Source organism: Bos javanicus, chromosome 18, assembly GCF_032452875.1.
Source record: "Bos javanicus breed banteng chromosome 18, ARS-OSU_banteng_1.0, whole genome shotgun sequence".
NCBI lineage: Eukaryota > Metazoa > Chordata > Mammalia > Artiodactyla > Bovidae > Bos > Bos javanicus.
In genome coordinates this window covers 6,835,598-6,860,239 of record NC_083885.1, presented here as the reverse complement: position 1 = coordinate 6,860,239, position 24,642 = coordinate 6,835,598, and the positions used below count along the sequence as shown (strand labels likewise).

General features: G+C 50.3%; 2 long non-coding RNA genes across 2 annotated transcripts in view; both read left to right on the top strand.

The window, feature by feature from the left end:
- The window catches only part of LOC133229988 (uncharacterized), a 113,898-nt gene that overhangs the window by 26,788 nt on the left and 62,468 nt on the right, over window positions 1–24,642 (top strand). The gene's annotated exons all lie outside the window — the stretch shown is intronic.
- On the top strand, window positions 13,771–14,362 carry LOC133229838 (uncharacterized). Its single transcript, XR_009730655.1, has 2 exons — window positions 13,771–13,861; window positions 14,090–14,362. It is a non-coding gene; the product is annotated as an uncharacterized LOC133229838 (long non-coding RNA).

The window sequence follows — 24,642 nt, the reverse complement described above, 5'->3', positions numbered from 1 at the left end:
ATGCTAATATTTTATACACGTCATCAGGCATACGAAGGTTGGAATTAAAAGATTAATGTGCTAATCCACTGCACAGTTGCCCAAAAGAAGGCTCTGCATTTCCTAGCTTTGGAGGCCCCAGTGCTAGGCAGCAGTGCAGGAAGCACATCACAGACCCAGAGATGGAACCCAGGTTCCAAAAAGGCTCCCTGGAGATAGATGGCAGGGGCCCAGGTGGGAAATGGAACTCAGAGCAGAAAGGGCCGAGCCAGTGGGTATGCCCGGAGCCCGTGTGGGAGGGAGGTTGCAGGGGGAGGGGCTGGCAGTTCACTGGGAACCTCACAAGCTCAGCCGGATGGGGGCTCCATCCAGGGCCAGCGGGAGCCGCCGAAGGGTTCTAGCAGGGAGCAGTCCAAGCCCCAGAAGGTTCTTCCTCCATTCACGTGCCCACACACACGTGGGTGCACACACCCAGCCTAATCCCCACGGGAACACGGCAGAGACCTCCCGGCCTCCCTAGCGACCCGCCGTGTGTCGCTCAACACTCATTCATTCCCTCAACACTCATTTACCCTGGGCCTGTGGGATGCCAGGCACAGTGTGGAGGACGAGCGCTGACCAAGTCCCCCGGTGCCCAGGGAGCTTTCAGTCACATGGAAGAGATACTAAAACACCCAGATAAGTCGTTCATCAGCTCAACTTACGGGAAGAGATAAGGGGAAATAACTAGCCATGATGGCAATTGGACTAGCAGTGCCTTAGATGAGCCTGTCAGGGAGGCCCCGGGTGTGGGGGGCAGACCCAGAAGCCAAGATGCTTGCCGGAGAATTCCCTGGACAGAAGAGCCTGGCAGGCTACAGTCCATGGGGCTGCAGAGAGTCAGACATGGCTGAGCAACTAACACCTTGAACAGCTCACTCTGGGTGCCCAGAGGTCTGGCGATCACGGCAGTTGGTCTCCCCAAGGAGTTGGCTTGGGCTTTAGACGTAACAATAAATAAAAAGTCAATATTTGAGTGACACTGTTGTTGGAACTAAGTGGTGATGAGGGGGAGAAGAGTAGAATTTGGGGAATGACCCAGGGGCCAAGCTCACGATGTCAGGGAAAGCCTGGCTGCGTGGACGAACAGGGAGACCAACCTCGAGGCAGGACGGGGGGATCCGTCCCATGTCGAGGCAACTACACGCAGCTTCTGGAAGGAGAGAAACCTCCCAGAGGACCCAGGGTGTCCTCGAGTCCAAGCTCAAAGGGTGACCTTGAAACATTTCTGTCTCCAAAAAGTTTACACATGCCTGATTCTGCCTTCCAAAAGAGCATTGAGCTATTAAAAACTCTAATGAAAACTGGAAATGTGGTATTGATCAGGGGTGTTTTTTTCCAGTCACCACTGGGCTCTGCAGTGACTCAGAAGGAGCCCAATGCAGGCATGAATCATCTTGCATGTCACCACCATCACCCTTGGGGGAGCCACGTCGGCAGGGCCGCTCCCCAAGAAGTTTGGGGGACCACCTGGGGAAGGGGTGGGACGGACTCCAGTGGAGTGTTCAGGCCAGACCTCCTTGGTGGGAACAGAGGAGAGGAGGGTCTCTGATCGTCCCCGTGAAGCTGAGCCTCAGCCAGCCCCAGCCCGTCTGTGTCTCTTCATTTCCTCCTCCTTGTTTCTTCCATCCACCCCCAGGATTGATACATAGCCCTGTGAGCTGTCTCTAGCAAAGGGAAAGAAAAACGGGCATGCATTTAGCAAGAAAACAGCTCATCAGAGGCTCCTAGCAAAGTTTCACCACTGGGAGTATTACCTCTGTTTTATTAACCAGAAAAAACGAAGCTTGGCCATGTCAAGAGATTTATCCAAGAGTCTCACAGCTAACGAGTTGTAGGTCCAGCTCCCCTGCAGAGAAAGAGCTCATGGGTGCACATGTGCCAGACAAGAGTCCGTATCACCACGTGTGACCGTGTGACCTCCACCCTGAGCCCCAGGAGGAGGCAATCCAAAGGGGAAAGACCCATAACAACCCTCCGGGGATGACCTCAACCCGTCGCCTGAGGTCATGGGGACAGAAGGGGCTGGGATTTGAACTCAGACATTCCGCTCTTCTCCCTGCCCCCCGATTTGCACAAACTTCTATCCTTTGCACTGCACAACTTTGAACACAGAATCACTTAGAAGACAGTCATTCCAAAGCCTGCACCAAGCCCCGCAGCAGGACTCAGGAATGAGATATAATCAGATAAACGTTTTCTATAATGAATGTCACACGGCCCCAACCAACAGGGGTCCAAACGTGTTCACATGTGTCACCCATGTGTGTGTATTTCAAATGACAGATAGCGAGGAGTCGTAGAGACCTGTCACGTCATGTGGTGTGAGCTACAACACGCGGCTTCCGCTCTCTGAGCCTCAGTTTTCTCCCTGTTGGAAAGAAGCTAATCACTCCTGGGTGAGGTGTACCCGAGCACTTATTTTATGACATCGAGAAATGTGGAGGTACCAAAAAAGTCAGTCCCTCTCCTCCCAAGGAAGGTGGAAGAGAGAAGAAAGAAAGTGACCTGCAGAGGTTTTCTTTATGTTCAATAAGGAAGGTCTTGTAGGATAGAGTTCGTTGCTAAAATGGAATTCAAAATGATAAAGGAGAACTCAGAGGAACCAGGTGATGTGTGTGCTAAGAACAACAGAATGGCAGAAGAAATCTTATAGTGGAAGAACTCCTTATTAGTGAGATTGTATTGTTCTGCTGCTAAGTCACTTCAGTCGTGTCCGACTCTTTGCAGCCCCGTGGACTACAGCACACCAGGCCTCCTTGTCCTTCACTATCTCCTGGAGCTTGCTCAAACTCATGTCCATTGAGTCGGTGATGCCATCCCACCATCTCATCTTCTGTCGCCCCCTTCACCTCCTCCCCTTAATCTTTCTCAGCATCAGGGGCTTTTCCAGTGAGTTGGTTTTTCACATCAGATAGCTAAAGTATTGGAGCCTCAGCTTCAGCATCAGTCCTTCCAGTGAATATTCAGGGTTGATTTCCTTCAGGTTTCACTATTTCATCTCCTTGCAGTCCAAGGGACTCCCAAGAGTCTCTCCAACACCACAGTTCAAAAGCAACGATTCTTCAGCGCTCAGCCTTCTTTATGGTCCAACTCTCACATCCACACATGACTACTGGAAAAACCATAGCTTTGACTAGAGGGACCTTTGCTGGCAAAGTGATGTCTCTGCTTACTCTGTCTAGGTTCGTCATGGCTTTTCTTCCAAGGAGCAGTGAGATAGCAGAAAGGAAAGGGTTGGCTTCCCAGTCGCGCCTTTTTTTTTTGCCGGGAGGTAGGGGGGACAAGCTGCGTAGGCCTCACCCAGACACACTGTAGGCCACACACAGCCAGGACAATAGTCTGTCTGGCAAGTTAGAATGCCTTCTGGGGGGGCGCATAAGAGTTGGACACCAGGACGCTTACATATTCACTTATTCAGAGTCAGAGCAAGAGAGACAGAGAAAGAGCAGGTCCCCACCCTCCACTGGGAGCAGTCAGCCAACAAGCAGCAGAGACAAAATGGGGAGGAAGCACCCAAGTGTAACAGGAGAGAGGACATAGCAGAGGCAGAAGCCAGGAGGGCAGCGTGGGGGAGGGGACACTGGATGCAGCGGCGTGGGAGGAGGGGGAGGGCATGGGGGCCTCAGGGTGACTTTCTAGGCTTGTCAGTTGCGCAGGAGGCGGTGTTAAAGGAGTTGCTCAAAAAACATGGGAGAGAATCGTACATTCTCTGATTTCTCTTCAAGGCAAAATGGTCTCGGTGTGGGGCAGAGCTCAAGATGTCTGTGGTTACGGACCAGCACAGGGTGGCCTGAGGGGTGAGGACTCTGCTTGGTTCATCTCGTGGTGCTTGCTGCCCGACACAGCGCCCTTTATGCAGCAGGGGCTCAGGCAGCAGCGTTGAATGAACCTGCACCTACGGCAGGAGAGTGGCCGTCTTGATCCCCCTGGACGCCTGCCTGTCCTGGACCACCAGTGGAGCCCAGAGGCCTAGAAGCAAAGTGAGGTGGTGGGCACCCGGTGGGGAAACAGGAAAGCCCCAAGCGCTCCAGGGCAGAGATCTGGAGAAGGATGGCCAGGGGCCCAGCAGAGACGTTCCGTGTCCCTTTGATCTGTGCAGGCGCCCGAGCAGCTTGGAGTGAAGCTGTAGGCTCCGGAGATGTGAGGATCGGCGTCGTGGAGGTGGGATGCTTTCTCCCCAAGGGCACCGAGTCTGCCAGGACCTCCTTCAGTCTAGACCATGAAGGCTTCCACCTCTCTCTCTCCCCAGGATGAACCCTCCTGTCTTCTTTTTGAGCTGGACCCCAGATTACCAACCTGGACTCACTAGGATTTCAGCTTAAGGCTCTCTGCTGGGGACCAGTCATGGATGGAGTCAGGGGGCAAAGAGAAAGGACCCTTACTGACCACTTGGTATATGCCCAGCATGTGCTGAGCACTTTACCTGCCTCCTCCAGTCCTCACAGCAGCCAGCAGAGATTTTTCTTGACCTGGGTCCACGATGGATTACATGAAAGTCAGAGAAGATTCACAACTTGCTCAAGACCGCCCAGCTAATGGTCCGTCTGACTCTCAACCCTCCCCCGACAGAGGCACATGCAGCATTCAGCCACATCCACCCACTTAATCCTTGGACCAGTGGTGGTGACGAAGAAGGTGACAACGATCATTTGTCCTGTTCCATCACAGCAACGCTCACAAGGTTAGAGGAAAGGAAGTTGAGGCTAAGAGAGGTTACAAAATTTTGCCCAAGATCACGTAGCCAGTAGACGAATCCTTTAAAGGCACCAGGGAGCCCTTTAGAATGTACCTTGCTGCTGAAACACCGCACAAATGGGGACTGGAGGGTGCGGGTGAAGGGTTGAGTCTAGGCATACACGTTTTCCTCCTATCCCCAGGTTGGTGCATTCAGGCAGATTCCCCGCATTGTGGGAACCTGTGCCCAGAGTGGTGGGACGGGCCCGAACTGTGGCTTTTCTGCTGCCCTCTTTCAAGGGGATTTCAATTTCAATTGCTGTGACGCCAGGGCCTTAGGGTCTCATCACAGTGGGGAGGAATGGAAAGAACAGTCTGACTGAAGAACCAGGTTGGTGAAGAATGCCTGGGAGCAGGAGTCCATCTCAGCCATTTCATATCAGTTTTCGTCTCTTATTGATCCATTTTATTTTCCTTTTACAGAACAGGAGCGTCCCTGCAGTCTAGCTCATCAGTGGCCTTTAAAGGTTTCCTATTGATCTGTGAAGCTATTGTCTCAGTTTGCATTATCCCTTTTGGAGACACCCCTTTGCTTTTTGGTTGTGTTCTGTATTTAGTGTGCATCCTAAACATGGCTTCTTTTCTGGGGGCAAGGAGCAGACATCTGCGGCCGAGGTAGCAGGTGGATTTCAGTTTCTAATGCTTGTGGCACCTGTGTGTGTGTGTGTGTGTGTGTGTGTGTGTGGCGGTGGTGGGGTGGGGGGTGGTTTGGGGAGGAGAGGGATCTTCAGGAAGTCTATGACTCCAGAAAGTGATGGAAAGTCTTGCAGAGGATTGAGGGTCTAGTGAGGATCCGATGGCCTCATTCTAAACAAGGCAAGTGAGAGTGAGAACAGGAACGTTCCCATGTGGATCACCCCATGATTCAACCTCACCATAGCCCTGCAGGTAACTGCACAGATAAAGGCGCTGTGGCAGAGAAATAAATAGTTGTTTGTCCAGGCACACTCGGATTTTGAATCCTGGTTTCACTAGTAACTGCCTGCATGTAGAAATAATTTGGCAAAGGTTTCACAGAGCTTCAGTTTCCTTATCTCCAAGAAGAGGACCACGATAGAACATTCTAGAGTTGCTGTGAGGCTCCCATTAAGTAACGGATCTGACACCCTTGGCAGAGTGTCAAGCAGAAAGGAAATTCCCAGTGGATATTTGATGATTGAGGGGAGACCCTGTTCACCCCGCTTCCTTAAAGAGTCATCTGTCTGCCCTTCCGCCTCCCATCATTAGAGGAAAACCTCTTTCTTCTCTCTGAAGCTAACATTTCATGGGAGTCTGGATTTCAGATGCAGAGAAAGTGTATTTGAAAATGGCTACAGTGTCTGCCATGTCCGAGGTGCTCAGTAAATGTTGGTTGATTCGTCTCTCATCCTTCCCACCTAAGGGAAATGCAAGTCCCTGGTATCTTCAAAGTCCCTTCTTTCTGCCTTCAACCTCTGTCTTTTCCTCCAACACTCTGTATTGAAACCTGCTTCAGTATTTTTTCTTTTTTCTACCAAGTGATTTAAACCTTTAGTTAAAGAATTAATTCCTCCCCTATCACTCCTTCTCCTCTTAACGCCTAGGAGCTCCATCTTGCTTCTCTGGAGCTCGGATCTCTCTCCACTTCTGCAGTTCTGGTCCTCTCCCCTCTCCTCTCCCCTCACTGGCTGGCCCACCCTCATCTGTTCTTTTAACCCCTGTTAAAGGAGAAAAGGAAAGATATAAGCATCTGAATGCAGAGTTCCAGAGAATAGCAAGAAGAGATAAGAAAGCCTTCCTCAGCGATCAATGCAAAGAAATAGAGAAAAACAACAGAATGGGAAAGACTAGAGATCTCTTCAAGAAAATTAGAGATACCAAGGGAACATTTCATGCAAAGATGGGCTCGATAAAGGACAGAAATGGTATGGACCTAACAGAAGCAGAAGATATTAAGAAAAGGTGGCAAAAATACACAGAAGAACTGTACAAAAAAGATCTTCATGACCAAGATAATCATGATGGTGTGATCACTCACCTAGAGCCAGACATCCTGGAATGTGAAGTCAAGTGGGCCTTAGAAAGCATCACTACAAACAAATCTAGTTGATAGTTCCAGTTGAACTATTTCAAATCCTGAAAGATGGTGCTGTGAAAGTGCTGCACTCAATATGGCAGCAAATTTGGAAGACTTAGCAGTGGCCACAGGACTGGAAAAGGTCAGTTTTCATTCCAATCCCAAAGAAAGGCAATGCCAAAGAATGATCAAACTACCGCACAATTGCACTCATCTCACACACTAGTAAAGTAATGCTCAAAATTCTCCAAGCCAGGCTTCAGCAATACGTGAACCATGAACTTCCAGATGTTCAAGCTGGTTTTAGAAAAGGCAGAGGAACCAGAGATCAAATTGCCAACATCTGCTGGATCATGGAAAAAGCAAGAGAGTTCCAGAAAAACATCTGCTTTATTGACTATGCCAAAGCCTTTGACTGTGTGGATCACAATAAACTGTGGAAAATTCTGAAAGAGATGGAAATACCAGACCACCTGACCTGTCTCTTGAGAAACCTGTATGCAGGTCAGGAAGCAACAGTTAGAACTGGACATGGAACAACAGACTGGTTCCAAATAGGAAAAGGAGTACGTCAAGGCTGTATATTGTCACCCTGCTTATTTAACTTATATGCAGAGTACATCATGAGAAACGCTGGGCTGGAAGAAGCACAAGCTGGACTCAAGATTGCTGGGAGAAATATCAATAACCTCAGATATGCAGATGACACCACCCTTATGGCAGAAAGTGAAGAGGAACTCAAAAGCCTCTTGATGAAAGTGAAAGTGGAGAGTGAAAAAGTTGGCTTAAAGCTCAACATTCAGAAAACTATGATCGTGGCATCTGGTCCCATCACTTCATGGGAAATAGATGGGGAAACAGTGTCAGACTTTATTTTTCTGGGCTCCAAAATCACTGCAGATGGTGATTGCAGCCATGAAATTTTAAAAGACGCTTACTCCTTGGAAGGAAAGTTATGACCAACCTAGATAGCATATTCAAAAGCAGAGACATTACTTTGCCAACAAAGGTCCATCTAGTCAAGGCTATGGTTTTTCCAGTAGTCATGTATGGATATGAGAGTTGGACTGTGAAGAAAGCTGAGCACTAAAGAATTGATGCTTTTGTTTTTAAATTTTATTTTTAAACTTTACAATATTGTATTGGTTTTTGCCAAATATCGAAATGAATCCACCACAGGTATACATGTGTTCCCCATCCTGAACCCTCCTCCCTCCTCCCTCCCCATACCATCCCTCTGAGTCGTCCCAGTGCACCAGCCCCAAGCATCCAGTATCGTGCATCGAACCTGGACTGATGACTCATTTCATATATGATATTATACGTGTTTCAGTGCCATTCTCCCAAATCATCCCACCCTCTCCCTCTCCCACAGAGTCCAAAAGGCTGTTCTATACATCAGTGTCTCTTTTGCGGTCTCGTATACAGGGTTATTGTTACCATCTTTCTAAATTCCATATATATGTGTTAGTATACTGTATTGGTGTTTTTCTTTCTGGCTTACTTCACTCTGTATAATAGGCTCCAGTTCCATCCACCTCATTAGAACTGATTCAAATGTATTCTTTTTAATGCTTTTGAACTGTGGTATTGGAGAAGACTCTTGAGAGTCCCTTGGACAGCAAGGAGATCCAACCAGTCCATTCTAAAGGAGATCAGCCCTGGGATTTCTTTGGAAGGAATGATGCTAAAGCTGAAACTCCAGTACTTTGGCCACCTCATGTGAAGAGTTGACTCATTGGAAAAGACTCTGATGCTGGGAGGGATTGGGGGCAGGAGGAGAAGGGGATGACAGAGGATGAGATGGCTGGATGGCATCACTGACTCGACGGATGTGAGTCTCAGTGAACTCCGGGAGTTGGTGATGGACAGGGAGGCCTGGTGTGCTGCGATTCATGGGGTCGCAAAGAGTTGGACACGACTGAGCAACTGAACTGAACTGAAGCTGTCATCTTCTCAGTGAAGAAACCCTGACCGCCCTCGACAGGGACAGCCCATGTTTTTCTCCTCAGCGTTGTTCGCATCCCTTTCAGCCTCCTTCCGTCTTGCCCTGTATCCCCTTGGTTTCAATCCTCTTATCCTGAAGCCGATGAGCTCTTGGAGTTCCCTGTAGGCAGGAGTTTATTCTCTCACCATTCCGGCAGTTGAAGTCTGAAGTCAGCCTGTCAGCAGGGCCCTGCTCCCTCTAAAAGCTCTGGAAGGAATCTGTCCCGTACTTCCCTCCTGGCTCCTGGTGACGGCCAGTAATCCTTGGTGTTCCCTGACTTTTAGCTGCATGACTCCAATCTCTGCCTCCATGCTCACTTGCCTTTTTTTTTTTCTGGGAATCTATGTCTTCACAAGACCTGCTTCTCAGGACCCCTGCCACTGGATTTAGGGCCTGCCCTAAAACATATGACCTTATTTTAACTAGTTACACCTACAAAGACTCTATAGTGGTGCAATCACAGCACATCGTGAGGTTCGAGGTAGATACGGACGTGGGGGGCACGCCACTCAACCCAGTACATCGTCCTCATCCTCAGTCCATCTTGTCTGCCACCACCATCATCGGATTCCCAAAAGCCACTTGGTTCCATCCTTTCAGGGCTCCAAAACCTAAAGCAGCTTTGTGTGCGCTAGCCACTCAGTCCTGTCAACTCTTTCTGAACCCTTGGACTGTAGCTCCCCAACTCCCTGCCGAGGCTCCTCTGTCCATGGGATTCTCCAAGAAAGAATACTGGAGTGGGTTGCCATTTCCTTCTCCAGGGGATCTTCCCAACCCAGGGATCGAACCTGCGTCTCCTGCATTGCAGACAGATTCTTTACCAGCTGAGAAATGTCCTCATTTCTGTAGCTACTATAAGCTGCCTAAGTGGGCTATTTTCCAATTATAATACAGACTACCTTTATTTTAAATGCTTTAAAAAAAAAGCATGACCCACGGCCCTGATAGACTATAAACTCCATGGGATGTGGGTCTAAGCTGTCTTCCTTACCCCCGTTTCCCAGAATGCAGCACAGTTCACGCACGGGTGTTCAGTCACCGCCTGTTGAATGAATCCATGGTGAGTTGCTTATCTGTCGCAAGTCCTCTATTTGACTTTGAAGAGTCCTCCATTAACTGTCCCTGCACCATCCCCTCCTGTCAGCATTTGTTGAGTAAAAATTAGGTCCTTTCAATAAGTACTTGTTGGTTGATTGATTAATCCATCAGCCAGGTTTCCTGCTTTTCCTGCTCTGAAGCATTTTTCCTGTGGGTCTCCCTGGGGGCTGGAGTGGGGGACAGAAGAGGGGTGAAAGGGCGGGCCATGGAGACAGTGGGTCAGCATTCCCACCTGAGACCTTCAGCCCCCTCCCCAAGGCTTCCATGGGCCCGAACACCCACTCCTAGGCCTTCCAGGAGGAGTAATAAGAATAAATTTGGGACCACACTTGGTGGGGTTCAGGACACAGAAATTAAGATCCCTATTAAGAGCAGGTAGCTCAGCCCCTTCTCTGTAAGGAAAGCATTCCAGAAAGCAGGAAGTGGGCCTTATACCGAGGGCACGCTAGCTGCCCGCAGTCTCCCCATCACCAGCGGGTCTCTTTCAGCAGATCAGCTTGTGAGAGCAGCGCAGTCACACACCGTCCAGCACAGCCCAGCTTGCTGCGGCTTGCACGCACATCTGCAGAGAAGGGAGGGCCCACAAACCTGGACGAGAGTGCCCCGAGAATGAAGGCGAAACTGCCACAAGCTTCTGTAACTAACCCTTCTGTGGACTGGCTCCAGTAGCCCCAAGTCACGGCTATTTTAGGATCCTAATTAAAAAGAAGCAGCAATAACTGAGGGGCAGTTGGGGATCCAGTCATTTACGTGGAATCGTCGATCATCACAGTTGTTACCCTCACCCAAGTCGACCCCCACCCTCAGTCACCTGCACCAAAGCCCATGTGACCCGAAGCCGAGAAGGTCAGGCGTCTAGTGAGTAAAACCCTGCAAGCACGCACCAGGTCATTTCCCTGTACACTTTCTTCCTGAGTGTCCTAAGCCACCATCTTCTTAGCACTTATTCCTTCGGGGATTACACAGCTAAAGCTGGCTTTATTTTGTTTCAGTTCCCTTGTATCCATTTCAATAGAATCACTAATACCACTCATTTTCAGATTTCGTGTGCTTAATAGAATGGGACTGTGAGGTCATGTGTCCAAAAAGATAATTATCCTTCTGGGCACTGATTGAATGGCTTCATTGTCCTCGAGATACATGGAAAGCAAAAAGGACTTTTGTTATGGCTTTACCTGCTGTGAGTGTGCATGTGTGTGATATTCCTGAAACTTCACATGACTCACTTTGTCCTCCCCAAAATAATAGAAAAGTAACTTTGCCACAGGAAGGGGATTTTTTTTTCTTTATCAGCAAATTTAATTTGTATTTTCAGGAAATGCAAGCCCTGCAAAAGTTGTGTTGAGTGTTGGATCGAAGTGTTTATCCCATCTGCCCGTTTATCCCATCTTGCCTCCATCTCTTAGCCTCCTGAATTCTCAACACTTAGTCTTGAAGGGACAGGCAGCAGCTTCCTTTGGCTTTTCCACAGTGAAGACGACGTTCACTGTTGACACTGGCAAACGACACTCTTTCCAGCCCTGGAGGCAGAGAGGGCCCCAGCTTTGTGGATACGAGCTGAGGGTGACTCTTCCCATGATTCTTTGAAGACACAAAAGGGTCTGGGGCAGGACCTCCAGCTTCAGAGTCAAAGCAGGAAATAGCAGATGCCTAGAACTAGGAGTGAGGGTCAGACAACGAGCATCCATCTAGAACTTTCTCTTCATGCCCCTCAGTCCTTCGTGGATTGGTTACCTCTCTGCCAGCTGTGGAGGCTCCTGGAGTGGCCCCACCTGGAGCCCCAGGGACGGTGCCTCGTCCGTAGCTTCCCATTTCCTCTCTGGCCCCAAACCAACCACCACGCATCCTTGAGCCCAGTGGCCTGTGTCTACACCGCCGTCTCTGGCCAAGCACGTTTTGTTCCCCTTTCCCTTTGTATTTCTCCAGCACCACCCCCACAATCCCTCATCTCTAATATGTATCATAGCGTTGACCACTCGGCGGTGCTCTGAGATTAGCCCAGTCTAACCACAGGACTGAATGTAGAGATACACACACACAGCCCGAGGTCTGCCTCACCCTGCCACCTGCGAGGTGGGTAGAGCTGGGTGAGTGGCTGAGCCCCCTGAGCCTCCAGATCCTCGCATATAAAATGGAAGGGGCCATACCCATCTCCCCCAAGACTGAAGGTTGAGACTGAAGGTGTCCCTGCCAGGTGCCACGTCCCAGCTGGGGGCCAGGGAAACCACCTTCCCTGCTAGCATTCTCAAACTCTGTGTTTTCATTCCAGACATGAGCCATGAAGTAAAATGGATAAGAGCCTGTTCTGGATTACCTGGCTGGCCCTTTGGCATGAACAGTTGTGACCACATTTTGATGTCAGTGATTACAAGCAAGTTGGCACTTTAGAGTACTAATTTGATGGAGTCTATAAATGACTCAAAGCTATGGTTTTTTCAGTAGTCGTGTATGAATGTGAGAGTTGGACCATAAAAAAGGCTGAGCACTAAAGAATTGATGTTTTTGAAATATGGTCCTGGAGAAGACTCTTGAGAGTCCCTTAGTCAGCAGGGAGGTCAAACCAGTCAATCCTAAAGGAAATCAACCCTGAATATTCATTAGTGGGGCCTCCCTGGTGGCTCAGCGGTAAAGAATCAACCTGCAGTGCAGGAGACCCATGTTCGATCCCTGGGTCAGGAAGATCCCCTGAGGAGGGCATGGCAGCCCACTCCAGTATTCTTGCCTGGAGAATCCCCTGGACAGAGGAGCCTGGTGGGCTACAGTCCGTGGGATCACACAGGGTTGGACATGATTGAAGCGACTTCCACAGCACATACATTAGTAGGACTGAAGCTGAAGCTCCAGGACTTTGGCCACCTGATGCAAAGAGCTGACTCATTAGAAAGACCCTGATTCTGGGAAAGACTGAAGGCGGGAAGAGAAGGGGACGACAGAGGATGAGATGGTTGGATGGCATCACTGACTCAATGGACATGAGTTTGAGCAAACTCTGGGAGATAGTGAAAGACAGAGGAGCCTGGTGTGCTGCAGTCTGTGGGGTTGCAAAGAGTCAGACACAGCTAAACGACTGAACAGCAGCAACAACAGTCCTCTTTGGAACGGTCGCCTCCATCTCTCACACCTGCACCAGTGCGCACAGAAAGCCACCAACACGACCAGGAGGTACCAAGGGGAAGCCAGGGGGACACCCCAGTCTTGGTAGAAGCACAAGCAGCCTGTCCGCAGGCAGTGAGAGAGGGAGCGGCTCTTTATTCGCTGGCCACCACTTTCTTGGTGAGGTGGCTTCTCCCTTAATAAAGACCGGAGCCCCTATCAGGCACACAGCCCCTCTCCACACAGCTGCATTCTCGGGGTCCTTGTACTGCCCCTCCCCTTACCCTTCAAGCTGGGGGGTAAGGCCCCTTCTCAGCTCCTGTTCCCGCCTCTGTGACCAACCCTGGGGCCCCACATGGTCCCACATCTCAGTGACAAGTCCCTCCGTCTTGTGGTACCCAGTTCGAGCGCGCATCTGCTCCTCCAACTGCAAGGCTGGTGGGGGCCAGGACGAGGGACTTCCCAGTGGTTGGGGGCGGGTGGTTCTTCTAGGCAAGTACAAGGGGAGCTTTGAGGTGAGGACAGTGACCAAACGCGTGGTCATTATCGGCGTCATCGTCTGCAGGCCTGCTGGGTGCCTGACTGGAGGAGACCAGGGCAGAGCAGTGCTCACCCCATTCCTCACGGGAGATGCGGGGCCTCAGCGCAGGTCTAAGGCGATCTAGCTGTTAAATGACCAGGTCAGAGTTTGACCCAGTTTGATCCCTGGGTTGGGAAGATCCCCTGGAGAAGGCAAAGGCTACCCATTCCAGTATTCTGCCCTAGAGAATTCCGTGGACTGTATCCATGGAGGCGCAAAGAATCGGACACAACTGAGTGAATTTCACTTCACTTGCCTGTGTGCCTCCATCTCTGCCCGTGCAGACCAGCCTCTCAGCGACAAGAACAGTCTGGTGAGGCTGAGACATGGGGCTCATGTACCCTGTTGTCTTGAGGGGACTCGTAAGGAAGAGGGGGGGGGTCCCCAGGGTGCCTCCCTCACCCTGGTCAGCGGGGTGGACTTTCTCAAGCTCTTTGCTTCTCTGGAGACCACCCTGCCTCGTTTGCTGAAAGTCCTCTCCACGTGCAGCCTGAACCACCTTCAGAATCCTCGGGGCTCACAGCTGCCCGTCTCTCACCAGGCCGCGTGCACACCTCTGGGCCCCGAGCCCTGGCCAACTGCCGGCTCTGAGCTGGGTCCCCTGTTCCTGGGAGAGCCGACGCCAACAGGGCCCACGGACACTGACGCGATGTCCTTGTGGTCCTGGCACCGTGTTGCTGTAGGACAAGGTCCGGCCTCAGGCCTCTGACCAGGAAGGCATGTGTGCTGGGAGAGCCAGCTGCGAGACAGGATTTAGGGGAAGGGAGGGGCTTTCTATCCTATTGCGATAAAATGTGTGGTGTTTTTTAACGTTTCCTTTACATGTTCATTATTGAATTTGGGGGGGGCGGGGCGGGAAATAGAACATTTTAGGGAAGGGGGAAAGAAAAGCACTCCTACACCCTCATTTGGAAATGACTCTTCTTTAATGGAGTCTAGGAATTTTTTCTCTACTGCTATAGAAATACATAAACACATACATCTCTTTCTTATGAAAGTGTGTATGGTCCACGAACCCTAGTTCTGGAATCACTTGAGAATTCATTAGAAATGCTGGCTCGTGGGCCTCACCCCAGATCCAGTAAACGAGAATGTGCGTTTTAGCAAGACTTCCAGGTCATCTGAGGGTGTGGGGATTACCTGGCCGAATGGGACTTGATGGGGTGAATGTACCGTGAATCATTTCATTAATCCCCTTCTAATTCAAAATTAGGCTCCGTCTAAGTGTTCGTGATTATATGCTGCAGTGTGGTGAAACACGCTGCAAAAATACTCTTTTGCAACCATCTTTGAGCAAATAGTAACAATAGTTCTCGTTGTTAGTTCTGCCTCGCGTCGGGGGCTCGTCCTTATGTGCCCAGCCGTGTTGAATGCTTTACAAGAGTCATCCCTCCCATCCTATAGTGGTCTGTGAATAAGGGACGATTACAGCGTTTCAAATGATGACATTTCTGCTACACAGTATGGTAATGGTGATAGCACTTCTGGATGCTTTCTCTGTCCTAGAGGCGACAGTAACTGCTTCACTGTTTCTTTTCACTTAAACCCCAAACAATCATAATCAACAAGCGTTATTATTGACCTTCTTAAAAACCGAGGTAAAGCAACGCTCAGAGGTTAAGTATCTTGTCCAAGGTCACATATCAAGGCCGCAGCAGAATCCCAGTCCAGGCCCAGTTCTGCCCAGCTTCACTGCTCGCATTCTCCACATCAGGTGTGAAGAAGAGTGCGCTCATTGCTTCTGGTTCTTCAGTGTATCCTCGGGGCCTCTTCTCCCCATCAGTGCTGGGCTCTCAAGCTGGCTTCATGGGTGAGTACACAGGGGCTTCTTGGCACTGCCTCCTCGGGGGGTGGGCTCAGCGGAACAGGGTCTTTTTTTTTCCTCATCACCGCTCAGCACAGCAGAGCCGCAGGCCCCAGGATCCTCAGACGTTCGCACTCTCCGACCTCATGGCAAACATCCCAGGACTTTGCAGGGAACAATGGGCACTGAACTGCTGGTGACCCGGCCTGCTAATCGCTGCCTGATTGCCAGCTAATCAGTGCCTCTTTGGGACACTGAATCCCAAATCCCTTTGGACTGGGTTGGGCCCTGGCAAGTAGTCACCTAGTTCAGGTGCCAGGGGCGAGGCAGGGGTTCATGTGTTCCAGAGCAGTCAAAGGCCACTTTCAGGGAAGTGGTCACGGGGTCCATCTCTCCCTGACTGGTCCTGGACGTCTACAGCCTTGTCCACAGCGTGGAAGCGAATAGAAGCAGAGGAATTCAGGGGCAGCCTGTGGAGAAAAAGCTAAGTAACACTTGCAGACATACAGAAAATCGAAGCCTCTCGCTCTCAGAGCCTCTGCAGAGGAGACCTCAGAAGCGCTTCCAGAGGAGGGTGTATGGACAGCAACCACCAGCACCCTCGCATCTACCACCACCTAGAGCCGCCGTGCTCACTAATACTGTGACCACCACCACCACAGCCTGTGCCGCCATCAGGACCAGTCCCCCTTCACCATCATCATCACCGGCAAGGTGACCACCCCCTCCACCATCATCATCACATCACCCCCATCACCTGTACCATCACCACTACCAGCATCACCTCCACCACCACCATCGCCCCCACCACCTCCATCGCCCCCATCACCTCCACCATCGCCCCCATCACCACCACCACCACCATCACCCCCATCACCTCCACCACCATCGCCCCCATCACCTCCACCACCACCATCACCACTACCAGCATCACCTCCACCACCACCATCGCCCCCATCACCACCATCGCCCCCATCACCACCATCGCCCCCATCACCACCATCACCCCCATCACCTCCACCACCATCGCCCCCATCACCCCCACCACCTCCACCACCATCGCCCCCATCACCCCCACCACCACCATCACCCCCATCACCACCACCAGCACCCCCATCACCCCCACCACCACCATAACCCCCATCACCACCACCAGCACCCCCATCACCTCCACCACCACCACCATCGCCTCCATCACCACCACCACCCCCATCGCCCCCATCACCTCCACCACCATCTCCACCCCCACCACCACCAGCACCTCCATCACCCCCACCACCACCACCAGCACCCCCATCACCACCATCACCCCCATCACCTCCACCACCATCACCCCCATCACCTCCACCACCATCGCCCCCATCACCTCCACCACCATCGCCCCCATCACCTCCACCACCATCGCCCCCATCACCTCCACCACCATCTCCACCCCCACCACCACCACCACCTCTATGACCACTGTCTCCATCACCACCAGCAGGGTCCCCGTAACTGCCACTGCTGTTGTCACCACAACTACCACCACCTCTACAGTCATCACCAGCTCTGTTATCGCCACAAACACCACCTCAGCTGCAGCACCACCACCAGCGCTTTACCACCTCCGTCCCCAGCACCATCCTGCTGCAGCTGCCAGAACATCGCCACCACGGCTGCCGCCGCCGCCGTCCTCACTCCCGTTTCCTAGGAAAGCAGCTTCGGGTAGTGTTTTGTCTTTTTTTAAAGCGCTGGTCTGAAAGTCAGACATATTTAGGATCTCTGCCATGAAGTACTATATATGTGAGTTTGGATGCTTAGTTGAAGTTGGAAACTCAGTTTTGCCAAAGGGAAAAACCGAGATAGTCATCTAACCAGCTCCTAGGACTGTGGCCCCTGCAGACCATTTTCTGTGTCTGGCACATGGGAACTTCATGGAAGGTCACTGTCATGACTATGATCATCACTCTGCCCGGCTTCCTTTCAGTGCACAGCTTCTCCTCCAGCACCCCTGCTTGAAGATGGATGGGGAGGCGACCGTTTATCCCTTCATCCCTATTATCACCAGGCCCTGTAGGCTGCCTGATATCCCTTAAAAATACAGGTCTGGGTAAGTTCCAGGGTGGAATCAGCCATTTGGGTTTGAATCTGCACCTTCTTTGTAAACACCATCTGACCTTGAGGATCTCTCTAACCTTCCAGAGACTCCCTGACTCTTCTGGAAAAAATGGAGAAAGATCATTTCTTCCTTGAAGGCTTGCAAGCAGATTACATGAGATAAGATAGGGGAAACCCCACCAGATCCCCAGGCATAGAGGAGGCATTCAATACACAGAGTTGACTTTGTTTGCCTGATACTTTAGCTTCTAAGAAGGAATTATCAGAAAGTGGAAAATATGCCTTGTACACCACAGCTTCCCAATGGGCAGGATAAGACGGAGTCTTCCTCTCCGTCCTCCTGGGGTGGCCGAGCCCTACACTCTGACCAGTTCCCTGGCCATACCGCTAAGGTCTAATAAAAGGTTACCTTTGCCCAGGCGTTTCAGTTCTAGGAAGCTGTTCAATGTTTGACTATATTTCTCCAAACTCATTTAAAAACAGTTCATTGGGTTAGTCTGGTTGAATTATTGCTCTTTGGGAGTTGTCCAAACCCTGAATTTCCTTCGCAGAGAGCTGGATTCTGTGCCATTCTTGGAATTCAACTCCTGGCCCCTCTCTGTGACCCCTGATCGCAAACACAGTGTAAATGACCTGCTGTCTCCTGCACCATGAGCGAACTCCCCGGCCTCCTGCTTGCAGAATGGAATCTATCCTCCCAGGCTCCCCAGAACAAGAGTGTTAGGCGAGCTCGTCCACGGCCCTCCTCCACTTCTAGAGCTGCCATGCCCTGGCAGATCAATAGTGCACGTTCATAGGTCCACGCTTAATATTCAGTATATGCCTGGTCAGAGGAAGAAGGGGAAATAAGCCCTCATTCCATCCAGTCATGGTTGGTTCCCCCATAGCCCGTCTGAAATCGGCTCCACGTGCTCCGTGAAGCTCAGCAGGTCCCTCCGTGACGGTGGAACACGGACTGCACGCGCGAGGGCAAGGGAGGCCGATGACGAGTGGCGACCCGCAGAACTGAACACGCCAGAATCACTTTGGCAAACCTAGCGCCTGGCTTAGGGCGACCCAGGAGTCTCCCCACTCACGTTAGGACAGGCAGACTGCCTGCCAGTCTAGTAACGCTTCATGTTCAGGGTTTTCCTCCGGGCAGAATCCCCAGTTCAGCTACGAAGTGGGAGAGAAAGGACAAGGGAAGGAAAACTGAGTGGCTGACAGTCCACAGACTCCATTCGGAATAGTTCCAGATACCACCCCCTACTCTCCCGTTAGGGCTGGACTAAGCCTCCTGATTTCCCATCGACCTGTTGACAGAATCAGATACTTCCTTTGGGCCAGTAGCCGCATGGGGTGCTCTATTGCCATCTGAGCCCCAGCAACCCTGACTGTGCTTTCCTTGTTTTTCACTCAATGCCACATTTTTAAGGACTTCACCTAGTGCCAATAGGCAGTCCACCAAATTTTTGCTAACTGCTGGTGATACAGTACTCCATAATGCACCCCGCTGTCTTATACACCCCTCTTTCCTCAACTGTGGATCCCTCAGTTGCCTCCCTTGCCCAGGAACCACAGGTACCCAGGACATCCCCTTTGTTCTCTCTGATGAACCCAAGTGAGGGTTCTTTGAGATACTCCCAAAGTTGAACTGTAGATGCTAGCTAATGCTCACAGATTCTCAGTCTCAGGAAACTCTCTTTAGGATGGCCTCACCAAGTTCCCCATCTCGCTTGGCATTACACTGGGCAACCCTTGGAATTATCCAGCTTTCTCTTCCTTGCTTATCTGATGAAAGATAGATCTCGTTAGGTTTGATTTGGTTTCTCTGAAGACTCGTGAATGGAATGCCTCTCCTTGCTCTAGCCACTGGGATTTCTTTCTGCCTCTGCGAGTTGCTCGTCACATCCTTTGCCCATTTGTATTGCATGTTATGGTGCCTTTCCTGTTAACTGACAAGTCTCCTTCACGCATCCTATGCTGGTTCTTAGTCCGTTCGGGGCATTGTGAATATTGTGCTGTCATTTGTATTTTTTTAGCATCATCTTTGCTATCCTTTATTAAAAAGAAATCCTCAGTTTTTAAATGATCAAAATCATCCTTTTTTTTTTCCCCCTTAGACTTTGAGGGTTTAGGTCTTGTTTAGAAATTTTTCTCAACCGCTAAGTCATAAAAATATTCTTCTCAATTTTCTTTGTTAACCTTATCACTTTGCCTCTCGTTTAATCCCTTATTCATCTGGATTCCACCTTTGTATAATAGAGGGATACAGATTTTATTTTTCCCCATATGGCCAGTTCCTCCATCCCGTCTACTAAATAATCATTGCTGATGATTTATAAACTGTGTTAATCATATTTCAAGTCCTCATTTATAATAGGCGCTGTTCGTGGGTCTCTGTTCTTGAGCCAGTACCACACTGATTTTATTATTATGGTTTTGTAGTATGTCAGTATTTTGTGGGCTGTAGCCCTTTCCCATTTCTTCTTTTCCATGGTTGACCTAGCTTTCCAGGGAGCTCTGCTCTCCTGTATCCATTTTTGCATAATAGTTCTATGTTTCACAACAGTTAAGTCCTGAAAAAAGTAAACGCAGCTGGGGTTTTGATTATGAATTGCATCGCATCGGGTCTGCTTTCCGTCCTTTAAACATCGTGTCTGCTTCTCAGGTGTGGAGGCTGGGTCGCAGAGGAGCGCTCGCCCCGCACTTCTTAGGTCAGGTTGAAGAGCAGGACTGGGCTGGAGGAGGTGGCTCTCCCTTGACCTGCGTGCCCTGGGAGGGAGTCCGGGTGGCCACAGAGCTGGTCTGGGCAGTGTTGTTAATGCCTGATCTCTTCTAGAATCCTGACTGCTCAGGAAACCATGCCTCAGGGCTCAGATTCCCCGCCGCACCCCCCCAAGCTCCCCCCCACCCCGTTGAAGTTTGCGGCTTCTTGCCTGGGAGCCTGTTCCCTTCCCCAAATGTTTGTTAGTGTAATGGCTTTTTATGGCACTTTATGGAAAAATGAAGGAGGGAGGGAGATGACTGTACTCTGCAAACCAGCCCGTCTTTAACCTTCGTTTACTGGAATTTGAGTCTTCTGCCTACCTTGTTAGCAGAAAAAAAACTTCAAAAATATTTTTTTCCATCCAAACCCGCAACTGGAATGTTCTTTACCTCTTAACTCGGGCCAGGACAAGGGTGGCCCAGGCCCTGAAAAGCAGCCTGTTATTTACCAGAGCTGCACAGCAGCCTTTGCACAACATTTACAACTGCAGTTATCTGGGGGGCTGGGCGGGCGAGAGTCGGAGGGTGGAGGGTGGAGTCAGAAGGTGGAGGACACGCAGACTTGATCCCAGCGGCAGGGTTGGGGTCTCATGCCTCGCCGCCCTGAGCCCCTTTCTCCAGTTTTAAAACAGTCATACCCAGGAAGCCCTTGAGTTCAAGAGGAGCCCTGTGGGCGAAGACCGTTTCTCCGCTTCTGGAAAAGGGAGCCCGCAGGCCCGCGGCACAGCCTGTCTCCGATAAAGGGTGGGAATTCGGTTGGAGGGACCAAACCCAGGTCCTCCAGAAATGTCATGTTTTTCTTAGAACTCAGGCCTATATTACACACAAATTGAGATTATCTCGGACAATTATCTGAAATTAACTGTGGTTTTCAAATGAAAAACATTTAGAGGAGGATCAGATAAGAAGGAGGCCTATTTATAATACTTGCCACGGGGGGCAAGGGGGGAAGCGAAAACACAAGAGCAGGAGCGAGGACCATCACAAAACGCCACGAAAGGTACCGCAGGCCCCGTGTGCCCGGGGGCCACCACCCCCGCACCAGCCCCTCAGCGGCAGCAGAAAGGAAGACTTATCCTGATTAGCTGTTCCCTGATCATTTCTTAGAGAATATTCTGTTCCAGAAAGAAATGCTGGCTTTCTGTCTCATTCTCGAACACAGCCAGACCTGGGTCCGGGACCACTCAGTTTGGCCCAAGTCAGAGGTCTGTTCAGAGGGTCTGAAATATGAACCAGTGATTTCTGGCTCTGAAGTGGTTATTTCCAGGCTGGGACCCTCCTGGAAGGGTTACTAGAATTAGGAGAGCCAGGGCGGAAGCTCTGTCTGTCTGGAAGATAGCATGAGAAAATACCACGGCCCGTGTGGTTCCCCAGACACACAAAGAAAGCACGTGAGGGGCCCGCCAACATCTGCACTCTGCCCTTCAAGAGGGCGGCTCGGCAAGGCTGCTGTTATCCCCGTTTTACAGGTGAGGACATTGAGGCTCAAAAAGATCACCTGGCTAGAGAAAAAAACAGGTTAGAATTTGAAGTAGGCTTGAGTTCAGAATTCACAGTCTTGAGGGCCACACCACGTGATCGCCGTACAACCGTTTCCTCCCCGACTCCCTTGGCCTCTGCACACGATGCCTAGGAGAAGCTTTTCCAAGAGGCAGAGAGGAGGATGGAGGGACGTGTGTTTTGAGGGGAGAAATGTGTTCCCCGGGGGGAAAAAACCTTCTTGAGGCGGGCAGAGACAATGGTTAAAGTAGGGTGCTGGCTGGGGGCCGGGCGGGATTTTGCACTCCTGTAAGCAGAGGAGCCCCTGCTTTTCCTCCTCACACGGAGACCCGCCAAGCACTGGGGCCTCCAGGACCGCAGTGTTTGAGCTGCCCCCACCCTCTACCCCACGGAGACACAGGTTGGCAAAGAATAAAGGATCCCAAACACCACAGACAGCCCCATGGGGAATATGTAACCCACATACTTCCAGTCGCTCTGGCATGGACGAATTCCTTGCTCCACCTTTGTTCCTGGCCAGGAGGAAACGGCATGAAATGAAGGGCAGTTTTTGTAACCTCTTTCGGCTCTAAACCGTGTTTCCTGTGCACTTAGCAGGCCTTAATGGAAACCAAACAGGTCTCACAGGCCTGTCGATTCCCAGCGCCCCGAGTCAGGCACCAACGTGGTTGAGAAAGCTGCACCAACAAAAACATTCTTCAAAAATATCACAGCACCACATGAAGTGACCGTCGCTAATTCAAAGAGGCAGACGTATTTCTTAAAGGTTGAAAAGAGGCGAGTCTTTCACAAGATTCTAGCTCAAGGCCACGTTTGCAAAAGTATAATCATGCCCTAGCAAGATTTTGTTTATCTGGCCATTTAAAAAAAAAACTTTTTTAAACAACTTTTACTTTTGGCTCTCTGTATAAGAACTGTTTTTCCAGCTGTATAGTCTGAGGAGGCTAGGAGAGGTCTGGTTTGGATATATGTGTGTATACACACACACACACACACGTACATATATTTTTTTTTCTTTTTTTTCAGAATAGAAGGAAAGTTTCTTATACAATTTTGCTTGGGCTAAACTGCATACAGAGCAGTTTATTTATACTGTTTTATCGCACACCTGTTTGGATATGGGGCTGTTTTCTGGTATTTAAACAGACCATTTCTTGCCAGTGGCTTTATCTGCAGTCTCATGCTTTTGCTGCAAATGTTTTTTATTAACTCAGAGAGCAACACCAATTGCTCCATGAACATTTCTAGTGAGACTAAAATAACCTAATTGTTACTTACTTCTAACATGTTATCATTGAGGAACTTTATCCCAGGAATGTATTTAAAATATGGTAAAGGCCCTTTCACTGTACTTAAGGGGGAAAGGAAAGGATGGCAAAGATTAAAAAAAATAATAAAGTCCTTTAATAAAAGCACTTTTTAAGCCACCTGCTTCTTTTGAGCTGGTATTTTAGGGAGGAGGGGAAGCAAGACCATTCAGGATTGTAGTGGGCTGGTTTACCCGCTCTCGAAGTTCTGGGGTGGCAGCCTTAGATTTGAGTGAAGGACCAACTCCACTTAAGTAACCTTCTGGGATTGATTTAAACTCCAGTCGCCTCTCCCAGTAAGATGTGGGTCATAGTGGCTGACCAGTGATGAGATAATTTAACTTAGCACGCAGCTATCGAATTGCTATTGTGGAATAGCCTTGTGCTAGGTCCTGCGGGACAAAGATGAGTGAGACCATGCCTTCGTTTCCAGGAATCCGCAGTCCACAGTCCGGCCCGTGATTGGACTCCATTCACTGTGGAGCGAATCTGAATATTTATGTGTAGATTCGGGAATAGCTAAACCCCAATTGGCGCTAGTGGTGACAGGACTCAGCTGCCAATGCAGGAGACGTAAGAGACACGGGTTTGATCCCTGGGTGGGGAAGATGCCCTGGAGGAGGGCGTGGCAATTCACTCCAGTTTTCTTGCCTGGAGAATCCCATGGACAGAAGAACCTGGTGGGCTACAGTTCAGAGAGTCACAAGGAGTCAGACATGACTGAAGTGGCTGAGCACACACACAAGCAAGTCCAAACTTAGTCTGTAGCATAGAGATTTGAGTGTTTGTGCAAAGGGGTTAATTTTATCCTGCAGTTTAAAAAAAAAAAAAAAAAAGATTGGAATACCACCTTACCAAACTGTATTAATCTTCTATTGCTGGGTAACAAATTTCCCCCCCTCAAATCTGGTGGTTGACAACAGTCAACACCTGTTATGTCGCAGTTGCTGCAGGTTAGGAGCTCAAGTGTGGCTTCGCTGGGTGCCTTTGCTCTAAGGCGCCTCCTAAGGCCTCAGTGCAGATGTTCCTGTAGTTTCGTCTAAAAGTTCCAATGAAGGGAGCTCTTCCAAGTTCAACTGCATGGCTGTTGACACCGCTCAGCCCTTGCAGGCTGCTGCACTCGGGGCCTCAGTTCCTTGCTGGCTGTTGGCTAGGGGGCACTCCGACTTCTTGGCACGTGGGCATGTTCCTAGGGCAGTGCAGAAAGTGGCAGCTGACTTCCCCTGGAGAGGCAGAGAGTAAGAGAGAGTGAGCCAGGCAGAAGCGCATCATCTTCACAGCCTCGTCTTTTTACAAAATGCACTATTTATTTATGGCTGTGCTGGGTCTTCACTGCTGTGCACAGGCTTTCTCTAGTTGCATCGAAAGGGGGCTACTCTCTCTAGCTGCGGGCCACAGACCTCATTGAGGTGGCTTCTCTTGTTGCGGAACATAGGCTCTGGGGCCCGGGTTCAGGAGTTGTGGTGTGTGGGCTTAGTTGCGCTCCAACACGTGGTCAGGGATTGGACCCATGTCCCCTGTATTGGCAGGTGGATTCTTAACCACTGAACCACCAAAGAAGTCCCACACCCTCACCTCGAAAGTAGTATCTATCCATCCCTGCTCCTGAACCTGTTAGTTAGGAGTCGGCCGGTAGGT